Below are 13,337 nucleotides of genomic sequence, written 5' to 3' on the forward strand. Positions count from 1 at the left end.
GTCAACTGATGGTCAGGTTGCTTCTACCTTTTGGCTGTTGTGAATAACGTGGCTATGAAATGAGGGTCCCATTTCTCTTTCACACCATGCTTTCCATGCCTTCGAGTATATACCCAGAAGTGAAATTGTTGGATCATACGGTAATTCTAGTTTCAATTTTTTTAAGGAATTGCCAGACTGCTCTCCATAGTAGCTATGTTATTTTATATTCCCACCAGTGGTTTCAAAGGGTTTGGATTTCTCCATTTACCCACCAACACTTGTTAGGATCTGTTTGTTGTTTCTTACAATATCCATTCTAACAGGTATGAGGTAGTCACTTGGTGTGGTTTTGCACTGATTAGCGTTTCACTAATGATTAGTGATATGGAGCATCTTTTCATGTGCTTCTTGGTTAATCGTATATTTTCTTTGGAGAAATGTCTATTCACATCCTTTGCCCATTTTAAATCTGGTTTTTGTTATTATTGTTGGGTTGCAGGAATTTACATACTCTGGATATGAACCCCTTACCGGCTATGTGATTACAAAGATATTCTCCCATTCCATGGATTACCTTCTCATTCCGTTGATAGTGTTCCTTACTGCACAAAAACTTTTAATTTCTTAATTTCAATGTGGTCCAGTTAATCTATTTTTTCTTTCTTTTGTTTCCTGTGCTTTTGGTATCATAGTCAAGGAAACCACTGCTAGATCCAATGTCATGAATATTTTCTCCTATGTTTTCTTCTAAGAGTTTTATAATTTTAGCTCTTATGTTGAGGTCTTAATTAATTCTGTGTTCATTTTTATGTAGGGTGTAAGCTAGGAGTCCAGTTTCATTCGTTTGCTTGTGGAGATCCAGTTTTGCCATCACGAGTTTGGTTTTGATCAAATTTGAGTTAAGACTTCTTTGCCGGGGAGATGCTACTTTGATTCAGTCTTTGATTGACTGCTAGGATCCTTTCACTGCACTTCCTGATAGGTGGTCAATTAGCTTGGGCTTGATGCTTCCAACGACAAGCCGTTCACTACTTAATAAAGCAGATTTTCTCTTGGTAAAGTATTGTATTTGGTAGAAAACTCTTAATTTTGGACACAAGCCTTTCAACTTATAGCATTCCTCTGCTGGTCCTGGTTTGTTTTCTGGGGCTCTAAGAAGAGAGAAGCCTCTTTTCCAAAGTAAAGTACTTTGATGTAAGTAACACAACTACATGATAGGCAAGTATATGCCAGGTTCTAAGGTTTATCACATTCACTCCACAAAGCAATAGATTAACACATTCTATTATTGATTCCTATTTCGCAGATGAAGCAAATAAGGCTCGAAGAGCTTATAATTTTCACAAGGTCAGTTATGTAAATAGTAGCATTGATATATTGAAGGCAGTGGCCTTGACCATCCTGCTACTTTGCCCCTCTCCTCATCCCCAGCAGCCAGCCCGGAACTCCTCTGGTTCTTTATTCTTCAAAGGACATGGATTTCTCAACCTGTCCCAACCTTTGACATAGGAAGTCTTTATATACTTTGGATAGTAATTCCTTATCAGATATAGGCTTTGCGAATATCTTCTCCTGTTCCATAAGGTGCCTTTTCCTGTTGTTGATGGTTTCCCTTTTTAAAAAAAACATTTAAAATTTTTTTTAAATGTTTATTTATTTTTGAGACAGAGCATGAGTGGGAGGGGCAGAGAGAGGGGAACACAGAATTGGAAGCAGTCTCCAGGCTCTAAGCTGTCAGCACAGAGCCTGACGTGGGGCTCGAACCCATGAACGTGAGATCATGACATGAGCCGAAGTCGGAGGCTTAACTGACTGAGCCACCCAGGCACCCTATGGTTTCCCTTTTTGTACAAAAGCTTTTTTGGGTTCATGTAGTCACACCTGTTTTTGTTTTCTTTGCTTTTTGTGTCATGTGTATGGTCCCTTAAGGATCGAATACAGAGGACATCTCAGCTGCTTTGACCTGAGCCCTACATCCTTCCTAATGTCACACAAGATCAGGTTAGAGCTGTGTACAGCTGCTACCAAATAAAACCTCTAGAATTTGGTCACATCACCTGCCACTAAGGCAGCTCTCCCCAGCCACGCTGTCCAGGTCATTTATTTTTAACCAGTGTGGAGGATTTCTCATTCCTCTGCATCGAGTTCAAACATTTCTCCAGGGGCGCTTGGTGGCTCTGTCAGTTAAGGGTCTGGCTCTTGATTTTGGCTTAGAGCATGACCTCACAGTTTGTGAGTTCGAGCCCTGTGTCTGGGTCTGTACAGCACTGAGCCTGCTTCCGACTCTGTGTCTCCCTCTCTCTCTGCCCCTCCCTGCCCACGCAGGCTCTCTCTTTAAAAAACACTTCTCCAAATGCACATGGGTCTTGATCCTGCCATTATTTCATAGTTCACACCTGTGCAGAACTCAGTGCGTGCCAGAAATGGTTCTAAGTCCCGTCGTATATTAGCACAATCAATCCCCACTGCCTCCTAATGGCTACACATCATTATCATCCCTATTTTGCCAATTAGAAAATAGTCACAGAGCAGTTAAGTAACTCACCAAAGGTCACACAGCCAGTCCATAGCAAACCAAAACTCAAGCCCAGAAAGTAAAGAGGCCCCCAAAGATTGACATGCACTTAAAGACCTCCTTTTTTTTTTTTTTTTTTTTAAACAAAGAGAGAACAGATCAAGGGCTCAGGCCTTGAAAGGCAATAGTACTATTTAATTCAGGATATAATTACAATGGTTTATATCATTCTGTTTATTTTCCCATTGCTTTCTACTTAAGATACTGGTGTTTCACTTGGTAGTAATAACATTTCCTTCTAAAATAAATAAAAAAAAATAAGTGTGTCGATGTAAGAAAAATGTTAAGTGTTAGTAAAGGTGGTTTCCAAAGATAACAAAAATCGTAAGCGTCATGGGGAAATCTTTGGAAAGATCCTGCGCAGTTACGTTAGGTGAGGTAGTACTGTAATGACAAAAAGGCCCTAAGTCTCAGGGGCTCACACAGCTGAGCCTGTCGCTCACTTACAGTACTGGTCCGTCAGGGGCTGGTGGGGTGCACTCCCCATCGTGGTGACCCCACACCCGCACCTGCTTCCGCAACAGCCCCGGGCGGGCCCTTCAAGCTCCTGCCCAGGTGTGCCGCCCAGGTGTGCCCCGGGGTTGTTTCAGCTCTCATTTCATTGGCCAGAACAAGTCATATGATCACGCCTAGCTTCAAAGGAAGCAAGAAAGTGTAGTCCTGCCATGGGCCGGAAACGGCAGAACAGTTGAGAACAGCCGGCAGATAGACTGTGAGTAGAGCCGTCTAAAAGATGGGTCTAGGACCGGAGACGGAGTCATTGGATCGGTCTGTCTTTGACCACAGTGACCAGCCCCACCAGGGGCCTCAGCACCTGTTCTCAGATAAAGGACTCTGGTCCCCCAAGGGCATGACAGCCCATTCTGTTAAGCCATTCTCGGCAGCAACTCAGGATGCCTTTTCGTTGGGTGGCGCTGTTACTTCTTAGAGCTGTGCCTGAGCTCTCTGGTCAGGTTTGTTTGTTCCCTGAAGGTAGATGCGGCAGGTTGGGCTTCAGCTGAGAGATAGGATTTGGTTCTGTCGCTGCTTTGAACAAGATACCCAGAGAAAGGTAATTGGAAAGGAGAGGAATTCAAAGATAGAATCCAAGGAACCATTTTCCAGGCAAAGGAAAAAAAAAAAAAAAAAAGAATGTGCAAAGATGCTGAGCCAGAAAAACAAAGGAAGGAAAGGCTGGCGTGGCTGCAGCCATGGGGACAGAGGGGAGCGGAATGACATGGAAGCTGGGGATGCAGAGATATAGACACAGGTCCATGGGAGTTTTTATTTTTATTAGTTTAATTATAAATATATAGGGGGCCATAAAATTTGAGTATGGGGGGGGACCTGATGCAGTCTGTGTGTAAAGATTCATCCCTGGCTGCCCCCCACCCCAACCCTGGCCCCGCTCCCAGTCAAGAGTGGGTGGTAGGGAGCCAGTGCTGGGGAAAATTGAAGCTGAGACTTTCGCAGACCTCCAGAGCCGATACTGATGTGGACAAGGTTGGCTGTGGGGCAGACGGAAAGATGGTGAAAATCTGAGCTACTGTTAGAGGTGGCAAGCTCTGGATTTTCTGATGATTTGGGAGGGAAGAAGACAAAGATAGTGGGGTACCTGGGTGGCTCAGTCAGTTGGGCGGCCAACTTCAACTCAGGTCATGATCTCACGGTTTGTGGATTTGTGGGTTGGAGCTCTGCATCAGGCTCTGTGCTGACAGCTCAGAGCCTGGAGCCTGCATTGGATTCTGTGTCTCCCTCTTTCTCTGACCCTCCCCTGCTCACACTCGGTCTCTCTCTCTCTCTCAAAAATAAATAAACGTTAAAAACATTTTTTTTAGGAGAGAGAAGACAAAGATAGTGACTCCCCGGGTGTGGGCTTGGATAACTGAGATGGAGCGAGGGTACGGGACGACGGCAATGCAAGTGTGATTGCTGTAGCTCTCTTTCAAAGACTGAGGAAGGGTGACTTGTCCTTCACTAACCTCATAACTGAACTCCAATTCTGGCGTGTCTACTCCCGAGGTCCTACTTTCCCCACTCTCCCAGACCTATACGTTAATTTTTATAATGGGGGGGTGGTATTTAATGCTATTACTACCTTTAAATGTGAAAATACATATATGCCTCTGAATGCAAACGTACACTGGGAGCCAGCACAGTCTGGGACCCTACTCAAAGGCGCCGGCACGTGGGGACCAAGTATTGTAAATATAAACTTCACAGATTATAAGGGCAGTGTGATACCAGCTTTGGGGAACAAGTTTTAAAATCTTGCTTTCTGATGGGTGCAGTGGCCAAGTGCTGGTGTGTCATCGGGGGGATGTTAGCTTGTTCCTCCACTAAACCCGGAGACTTGGGACTAGTGATCCTGTCGAGCTACCTTCCCACTGGGTTTCGAGAGACAAGTCCGTTTTGGCCTCTGATTGGTGGGATTGTAACGCTTGCTACTTCCGCCCTGTTTGGTTAAACCTGTGCGGTTATTTGTCTCAGCGCCAATCCAGCATTGGCCACTAGGAGGAGCCCGGGATGCGCAAAGCGAGGCTCCCGGCGTGTCTGAGCCGCTTCCTGCCCAATGCCCTCCGGTTCTGCGACCGGTTCCGCAGCCGGTTCTGCCCTGTGCCCTCAGGCAACCACGGGACTGGGGTGGGGGTGGGGGGCGGTGTTAGAACTCCCAGTTCCGGCCCAGGTGGCCACGCTTCTCTGCCCAGCCCCTTTGGCCCCTTCCTCGGGCTCCCAGCCCCGGAGAGGACATTGGCTGGTCCAGGGGTGGGACAGCGAGTTCTTGAAGGTTTGTGAAGGCTCAGATCCAAAATGCAAAATTGTAGAGTCTGTCAAAGGAGACATGACAGCTCAGAGTCCTTCTCTCAAGTTGAATAGCTTCCACCAAGCCCTTTAAAATCCTAATAGGATTTTACCAAAGGAACCTCTCTTTGGAGTTTAGGACTGCCACTCAGATCAATCAAGGTCACTAGGGAGATCACTCTATCTAAAGACCCCCGCTCCCATCATCCCCAGGCGCTGTACCACCTGCAGTTTCACTGTCTTGCCATTGCACTTCATCAGTATTTGAAATTCTCTTAATTAAAAAAAAATTTTTTTTTGAGAGAGTGCATGTGCGAGTGGGGGAGGGGGCAGAAAGGCGGTGTGTGTGTGTGTGTGTGTGTGTGTGTGTGTGTGTGTACAGACTCTCCAGAGTGGGTTCTGTGCAGAGCCAAAGTTGGAAGCTAAACAGACTGAGCCACCCAGATGCCCCTGGAATTCTCTTTTGAAAAGTTTATTTACTTGCTTACTGTCTCTTCATCACACCCCACCACCAAAATGTCAGCTCTGCGAGGGAGAGCATGGGGAGGGCCAGATACGCCCAAGAATGCCCCGTTACATTTGAATGTGGGATAAACAACAACTTATTTTCTAAGTATAAGTATGCTTCCTGCGTTATTTGGTACATATTTATATTAAAACATTATTCAGTGTTTATCTTAAATGTAACTGGGCGCCCTGCAAGTCTGTGGGAGAAGCAGCCTGCTTATTGCCTTCACAGCAATGGTGCACAGGGAAAATGCTGAATAAAGGTTAAATGGATGGATAGATTCCTTCATTCATTCACCCATTTGGCCATCCAACCCATTGTATTAAGTTCCAGCTGGGTCCTGGGAATTTAACAGTAAATGGGACACAGTCCAATGGAGGAGGCAAGATGGAAGCAGCAACCACCATCTGACACACTGTGATGGTGTTAAGTATTGGGGGCTGGGTGAGCACCAAGGAGGAGCCAGCAGGGCTGTCCAGAGGCAGATAGCAAGATGGGACTTGGAGGGGGAAGGGGAGAAAAGAAAGGTGTGACAGCAGCTTTGGGCAGAAGGCCTGGCATGTGCCAAGGCGGAGGCTGTGGGATTCGAAAGAGGAGAGTGGCTAGGGATGGGGGACAGATGTGCAGTGTGGGTGGGGAAGTCAGAGAGAGCTGAGGGGGAGACTCATTCACTGAGCCTCAGTACCCAGCAGTCTGGTACGGCAGTGATGCTAGGTTGGTATTACTGTGCTCATTGAATGGATGAGGAAAGTGAGAGAAAGGGAATGCTTGGCCTGTCAAATGAATAGCAAAGGCTGAGCTTCAGACTCGTGTCTGACAGACTCGGAAGCCTGCACATTTCTCAAAAAGCCACCGGGTTAGGGATTGGAAGCCCAACTGGAGGGTGAAGAAACTGAGGCTCAGAAAGGTACCAGGGCTGTCCCCGTGAGTGTGGCTCAGGAGAACACTGAGGCAGTACAAGGGGTACAGTTTGTCTCCAGCCATCTGAGAAACGACAGGAGGGCAGAGGCAGGACCCAGGAGTCCAGGGTGCTGTACTTCCGGTTCCTGTTGGGGTTGGGTCTCCAGGACCCCCTTGCTGAGCCCTGTGGCTAATTCCTTGCATGGGTCCTGGGCGGGTCCACGGTTTCTATGGAGACCACTCCTACCATCCCAGAAATCTCATTGTGACCTGTATTAAGAGATTAGTGCCGCCCGGCAGCCCTCCAGGGTCTTGGGTGCCAGGGTGCAGGAGCTCCCACAAGGATGAAGAGGCTCCCCACTGTGCGGGACCCCATAGCACCAGGAGGAGGATGTCACACTGGGGCCGGGGCTCCCCGCAGCACCTCCCAGGTATGGTCCCCACTCCACAGCTACCTGGAGAGGAGGATGGGGTGGCAGTAAAGAGACCGAGGGGAGGAGCCCAGATTTTGGAGCAGTGTAGAGGCCTTAGACCCCAGGAAAGCCCAAGGTCTTTGATAGGCCGATGCCACTCTGATCAAGGCAGATCCAGATTTCCTCAGCAAGGCGAGGGGAGCGTTACAGAGTCTTTTAGCTAAAGACCAGCTACCTAATCTCCTTCATTTTGCAGTTTGAGGAACTGAGGCACAGAGAAGTGACGGCCTGAAGTCAGTGAGCTAGTGAACTGGAGCAGTGGACCATCACAGCCCCCGGGGGTCACCTGAGCAGAAGACAGAGATTAAAATGGCCTTGTCCCCTCTGCCTTGAATTCCAAATGCTCCTCCCTGACCTCCACGAAGGGGGTCCCCTAGTCGTCTTCCCCCGGGCCTCATTGACCATGTGTCCCTTCCCTTCCCCTCCTCCTCCTGACCCTCCTGGCCTCCCACACAGCCTGAGGCGGGCAGAGAGCTCCCTGTGGCCTCCACTGTGCTGGAGGACATGGTGGCCGGGCCCTAATCCTCCCATCCAGGGGACATCCCCTGACTGGGCCACCTCCTGGATGACTGTGGACATTTCTGGTTCCCTGCTTCAGCCTCCCTGTGTCTTCGGGGTCCCGATGAAGTGGGGGCCCCGCCAGGCCAGCTCCACCCCACCTCCCGCCAGGCCAGCATCAGAGAGATTTAGGTCAGGCTCCAAAGCTCACTGGGCCAGGTTTCCTGGCAGGCCACATTGGGGCAGGGGGACAAACACGGCTCTGGAGCCAGTGGAGACAGCTTAAAACACTACTGACTCAGCAATGTGAGCCTCACTGTCCTCACACGGGACGAGGGCAGTGCCCCTTCCTTCCTCCAGGCTTGCTCTCAGCGGCTGCCGCTGCGCTAGGAAATCACCCGAAGTGCAGAAGAGTGAAGGGCAAGACGATCTCACACGGTCTTACATGCCGCCTGGTGTGCGTGAGGCAAACCAGGAGGAGGCGTAAGGAAGTAGGAGGAGTGGCTGCCTGTGGTGGGGACCCGGAGTGGACTGGCAGACAGCGGGGGACAGGGACCGAGGCTTCTCAGATTGCACTTTTTTTATTGTTTTGATTTAAACAATTTTTTTAATGTTTATTTATTTTTCAGAGAGAGAGAGAGAGAGACAGAGCATGAGCAGGGGAGGGGCAGAGAGAGAGGGAGACACAGAATCCGAAGCAGGCTCCAGGCTCCCAGCTGTCAGCACAGAGCCTGACACGGGCCTCGAACCCACAAACTGTGAGATCATGACCTGAGCCGAAATTGGACACTTAACTGAGCCACCCAGGTGCCCCTTGATTGCTGATCCATGTGAATGTAGTACTGATTCAAAAATTAGTTTAAAAATTTTAACATGGGGCACCTGGGTGGCTCTGTTAGTTATGTATCCAACTTTGATTTCAGCTCAGGTCATGACTCGCGGTTTGTGAGTTCAGGCCCTTCTGCTGGCAGTGCTGAGTCTGCTTGGAATTCTCTCCCTCTACGCCCCTCCCCTACTTGCTCTCTCTTTGGTCTCTCAAAATAAAGAAATAAACATTAAGAAAAAAAATTTTAATAAAAATTTTAACAAAGTAGGTAAGATATCATGTAGCAGTAATAATCACACGTACCTCAACAATAGCCAAGTAGCCAAGACTGCGACCAAAGTACTAGGACTTGACACAAGTCACAGCGGAAGCCTGCCTTTGAGTCTCTGACTTTTCAACCTGGAAAGGCCCTTTGTTTCAAGCCAATCTCGCTTGCCAAGAGCAAAATAATGGTCATTGGTCCCAAGTATCAGGAGGTCTCTCCATGCTGCCACAGTGCTAGGAGCTGTCTAAATATCGTCTCACTGAATAGGCATTCTGACTACCAGGAAGCTATCCTTCCCATTTTACAGATGAGGAAACTGAGCCTCATTAAAGTTGCAACTAGTGAGTTGCAGACCATGGATGCATTTCTAGGCTTTTCTTTTTCTTTTTAAATTTTTTTAAATGTTTATTTATTCTTGAGAGAGACAGAGACAGAGAGACAGAATAAGCGAGGCGGGGGTTGGTGTAGGGAGAGAGGGAAACACAGAATTGGAAGCGGGCTCCAGGTTCTGAGCTGTCAGCACAGAGCCTGATCTGGGACTCAAACTCATGAACTGTGAGATCATGACCTGAGCCGAAGTCGGACACCTAACTGCCTGAGCCACCCCGGTGCTCCTAGAATCACTTAGGAACTTTAAGAAAAGACTGATGCCTGGCACCCACCCACCCCAATCCCAAGATGTGATCATTGGTCTGATACGGCCTAGGCATCAATATTTTTTTCTAAGGCTTTAAAGGTCCCAAGTGACTCATTGTTAGGGCTGAATCTCTGCTTTATGTGAGACAACTTTTCAAATGGGAAACCAAGGCCAGGGAGGAAAGTGACCTCCCCCAAGGTCAGTAGCTGGAAGCTGAGCTGAGTCAGGGCTTTCGTGGAGCCTTGTGAAAATAAATGAGAGGTGCTCTCCTCTGGACAGACAAATCTCCATAGGCATTTGGTTTGGTAAGTGGGACAAGGGCTAGATTCCTACACTGACTCACCTCCTTGCACAGAGGAAGCTTTGTGCAGTTAGCAACCTGTGCAACTGTATGGAGCAACCCTCGCCTGAGTCTCAGGACTCCCAAACGGTCCATCTCAGTGACTTTCCGGCAAATCCCTGGAGCCCTTCAATACAAGGGTGCAGGGAGACCCAGGGGCGGTTCCTGGGATGTGGGTTCATCTCTTACACCACGACCAGGGCCTGGGGCAGGCAGGGGCTTGCTATCATCCTTCAGGCCCCATCTAACTCCGAAGGTCACTTCTGCAGATAAAGTCAGGAACATAACCAGGGAGAGGGAGGGACATAAACAGAACAACAGCCTCAGCCCAGAAGTCACAAGCCACCTGGCAGGAGGCAGCCCTCAGGGAGGCCCCGCCTACACAGACCCAAGTCCTCCTGGCTTTCTTCCTGACATTCTCCAGACCATACCCTCTACCCTACCTCCTGAGCCTTGTGGTCAGCATCTCCCACAATGCCCTGCTCCCTGGTCAGAGTGGCTTCCATGTCCTTCCATCATTACTCGCCATGTTCTCCGCTTCTGGATGTCCCCTCTGCCCAGGATGCCACCTCCTCCAGGAATCCATCCTGACCACTCCAGCCCAGAGACATGCCTTCTGACTCAGGCCTTCTCCAGCCCGCTCGGTCCACGCATAAAGTCCACACGTGCCTCGGGACGGAGCCCATGTTATCGTCACACTCGCCAACTTGCATTGGGCACTGCGTGTCAGCCCTGGACGGTCAGGGTAGCCTCGGGGTTAAGAGCACAGCCTCTGGAGAGCGGGTCAGCTCAGGCTGGAGTCTCAGGGCTCGATTGTCACACGCTGTGTGAGCTTGGGTGTAGGACTCAAACCCTCTGGGCCTCAGGTCTGTAAAATGGTGATAAAAATACTGCCCACGACATAGATCGGTTGTGAGGATTGTGTAAAGCCTGGAAAACAGCTTCATTAGCATCAGCCATAGTTATCTGTGCTCTGTTTCTTTCTTGTAACAAACCTGAGTTAGGTATTGTGATCCCCGGTCACGGGCGAGGAACCAGATTCAAGAGAGAGGTCGAGAGTCGGGGGAGGGCCCTGCATCTTTCTCTGTGGTCTGACACCGAGGACGTGGCCCTGACTTGCAGTCTCTGTTTACTGCTCCTGGCTGCTCCGCAGGGGCCCCCAGGACCTGGGCCAGGTGAACTCTCCAGAGGCGGCCCTAGGCACCTCTCTGCTTTGAACCAGCCGACGAAGCGGGGTGAACGGCACAGCAGGGCCTCTTCAGTGCACCTTGTTCCCTAATGTCCAGAACACATGGCCGAGCCCAGAGAGAGCCCCTGTCTTTCTGAGGCTAGCTGGAGACCCAGGACACCTGGGGCGACCTCCTGTCCCTGGGCACGGCCCCCACCCTCTGCACAGGGAGGGAGGGGATATCCTGAGGTTGGCCCAGCATCGTTCAAGTTTCTATCTTCGGCTTGGGCTCTACCTTTCAAAGGAAATATTAGGGGGAGACCATCTAAGAGGCAGGACCTAGGTGAGGCAGGCCCTGTGCGTACCCCGCTTGGCTCCTAGGAGCCTCAGATCCCATTTGAAAGGCCCCAGCCCACACTCTCCAGGCTCTGACACTGCAGGATTCTAGAATCCCATGCTCAAAGCTGCCACTCTGCATCCCTGTTTGTAAAGCTCCCCCCCCCGCCCCCCCCCCGCACCACTGCCTTTATCTCTCTTTGGTAACAGAGCAAATTTGCTCAGGACCCAGAGCAGGGGGAACAAGCAGACTGTTGACTCTTGAGCAAAACCTAGTCTTTGGAGAGCAGGAGAGGAGGCACTGGACATGCGTGGGGAGGCCAGCAGCCTCTTGCATAACCCGGGTGGCCTCCTGTCCACCCAGGCCTTTTCAGGGTTAGGGGTGAGGCAAACCACAAACTCATGCCCAGTTAATTTTTTAAGGCAAAATCAACAGGCTCAGCAATGATTAGCAGGCAGGTAATTTCGTCTTAATGGTGCTGAGGAGAGGGGGGAAGGAGGCTTCTGGGGGCCCAAGGATGGGGCTCCGTTATCAGTTAACCACATGAAGGTTGTTTCCTTCCAAATCCACTGGCCTTCAGCCCTGAGCGCCCTCATTCTCCTCTTGGAAGTACTCCCGTGGCAGCCCAGTGGCCATCGGCGACTGAGGGGACGGGCGCTCCACCAGCCCATTCCCCAGGAGGCACTTCCAGTGCCCGTGAGCGCTATGATGAAACACAGGGGTCCTCGCAGAGCTTGTGGTCTTCTTTTTTAAAGGCAGAGCTCTCCCACCACCGCTGTGTGGCTTTGAGCATATCTCTTCCACCCTCTGGGGCTCAGCGAGGGCCCTGAGATCTGTGGGTCAAGCTCCAGCCCGCTGCCGCTCTCCCGGGGGCCTCTGTGTGTCTATCCACCAAATGGGTGGGTTGGCTGAGACACTCTTTCCAGTCTTGAGGTTCGGTGAGACAGTGACTGGATCAGGCCACTGTGGCCTTATCCAGGGGTGGGGGGGTTCCAGGGTGAGGAGGGTGGTACAGGCCATGCTTTCGGAATTCAAGGGGGAAGAGAAGGTGCCCAGAACAGGGAGGGGGCCTACCTGGTAAATCTGCTGTTGGTACCAGCAAGCGTCAGATCCCAACTCCAGGGAGAGAGCTGTCCTCTCAGATGGGAGGCGGGGGTCCCTGTGGGGTAGGGTGGAGGGGGGCTGCGGGGATGGCCTGGCAGACCCCAACTGGCCCAGACCCCCCTCTGCCCCCCGGACTTGAGAGCTGCCAAGGGAAAAGCAGCAAGACCTGGGCAGCCCCAGGCCTGCTGGCTGCCTGGACTGGAGTTTGGTCAGTGGTTAGGGACCTATATTGTGAGAAAGTTAGGACTTTGTCCACAAACTGGAATTTGAAATTTCAAAGGGGCGAAACTGGAGGGCCCTACCCCAGAGTGGAGATGGCTCTTGGCTTCTTTCCCCCACGACTTTTGTTCTTTGTCTTGATAAGTCCCAGGTCCCCGAGTGGTGGGGGTGGGGCGAGGAGAGACCGGAGATACAGGGTGGTTAGCACCCAGGGGGAGCTAAGATGCCAGGCGGCCTGGGGGGCCAGCGTCTGGAGGGTGCCTCTGGGCTTGCACATGCCCAGGGACAGGCTCCTTGGCTCCTCAGACCCCTGAGCTCCCGGCAGGAACATGACAGAGTCACAAGCTCCGGGACTCTGTTGTCCTTTCTGGGACTTTGAAGGGAGGCAGAGATATGGGGTGAAGCCCTTAAGCTCTGCACTCAGCCCCTCCTATGTGCCCTTAGGCAAGTCACTTCCCATCCCTGAGCCTTAGTTTCGGCATCTGTAAAGCAGAGCAGATAAAATGAGAGGAGCGGAAGATTCTTAGCACCAGGCCTAGCACAGAATCTCTCCAGAAACATTAGCCATTATTATAGTTTAAAAGAAAAATGAAATGGTCCAGACTGGCAGCTCTTAACCACTGTCCACACCAGTGGCTTGAGTACCCTGCCCACAGCTGGGTCTGCAGCAACCCCTCCCCCTCTAGCTGCCCCAAATGAGTTCCCCCTTCCCTTCTAGAGCCCC

General features: G+C 50.6%; 2 long non-coding RNA genes across 3 annotated transcripts in view; one reads left to right on the top strand and one right to left on the bottom strand.

The window, feature by feature from the left end:
- LOC115275320 overlaps positions 1 to 12,576 on the bottom strand; it is a 23,092-nt gene extending 10,516 nt beyond the window's left edge. For both annotated transcript variants that reach the window (XR_003901489.1, XR_003901488.1), the window contains exon 1: positions 12,365 to 12,576. This is a non-coding gene — a long non-coding RNA (uncharacterized LOC115275320). The remainder of the gene's footprint in view (positions 1 to 12,364) is intronic.
- LOC115275319 lies at positions 7,030 to 7,553 on the top strand. Its single transcript, XR_003901487.1, has 2 exons — positions 7,030 to 7,177; positions 7,416 to 7,553. It is a non-coding gene; the product is annotated as an uncharacterized LOC115275319 (long non-coding RNA).
- Positions 12,577 to 13,337: the final 761 nt, after the last annotated feature.

This window comes from Suricata suricatta, chromosome 12 (genome assembly GCF_006229205.1).
Source record: "Suricata suricatta isolate VVHF042 chromosome 12, meerkat_22Aug2017_6uvM2_HiC, whole genome shotgun sequence".
Taxonomy (NCBI): Eukaryota; Metazoa; Chordata; class Mammalia; order Carnivora; family Herpestidae; genus Suricata; species Suricata suricatta.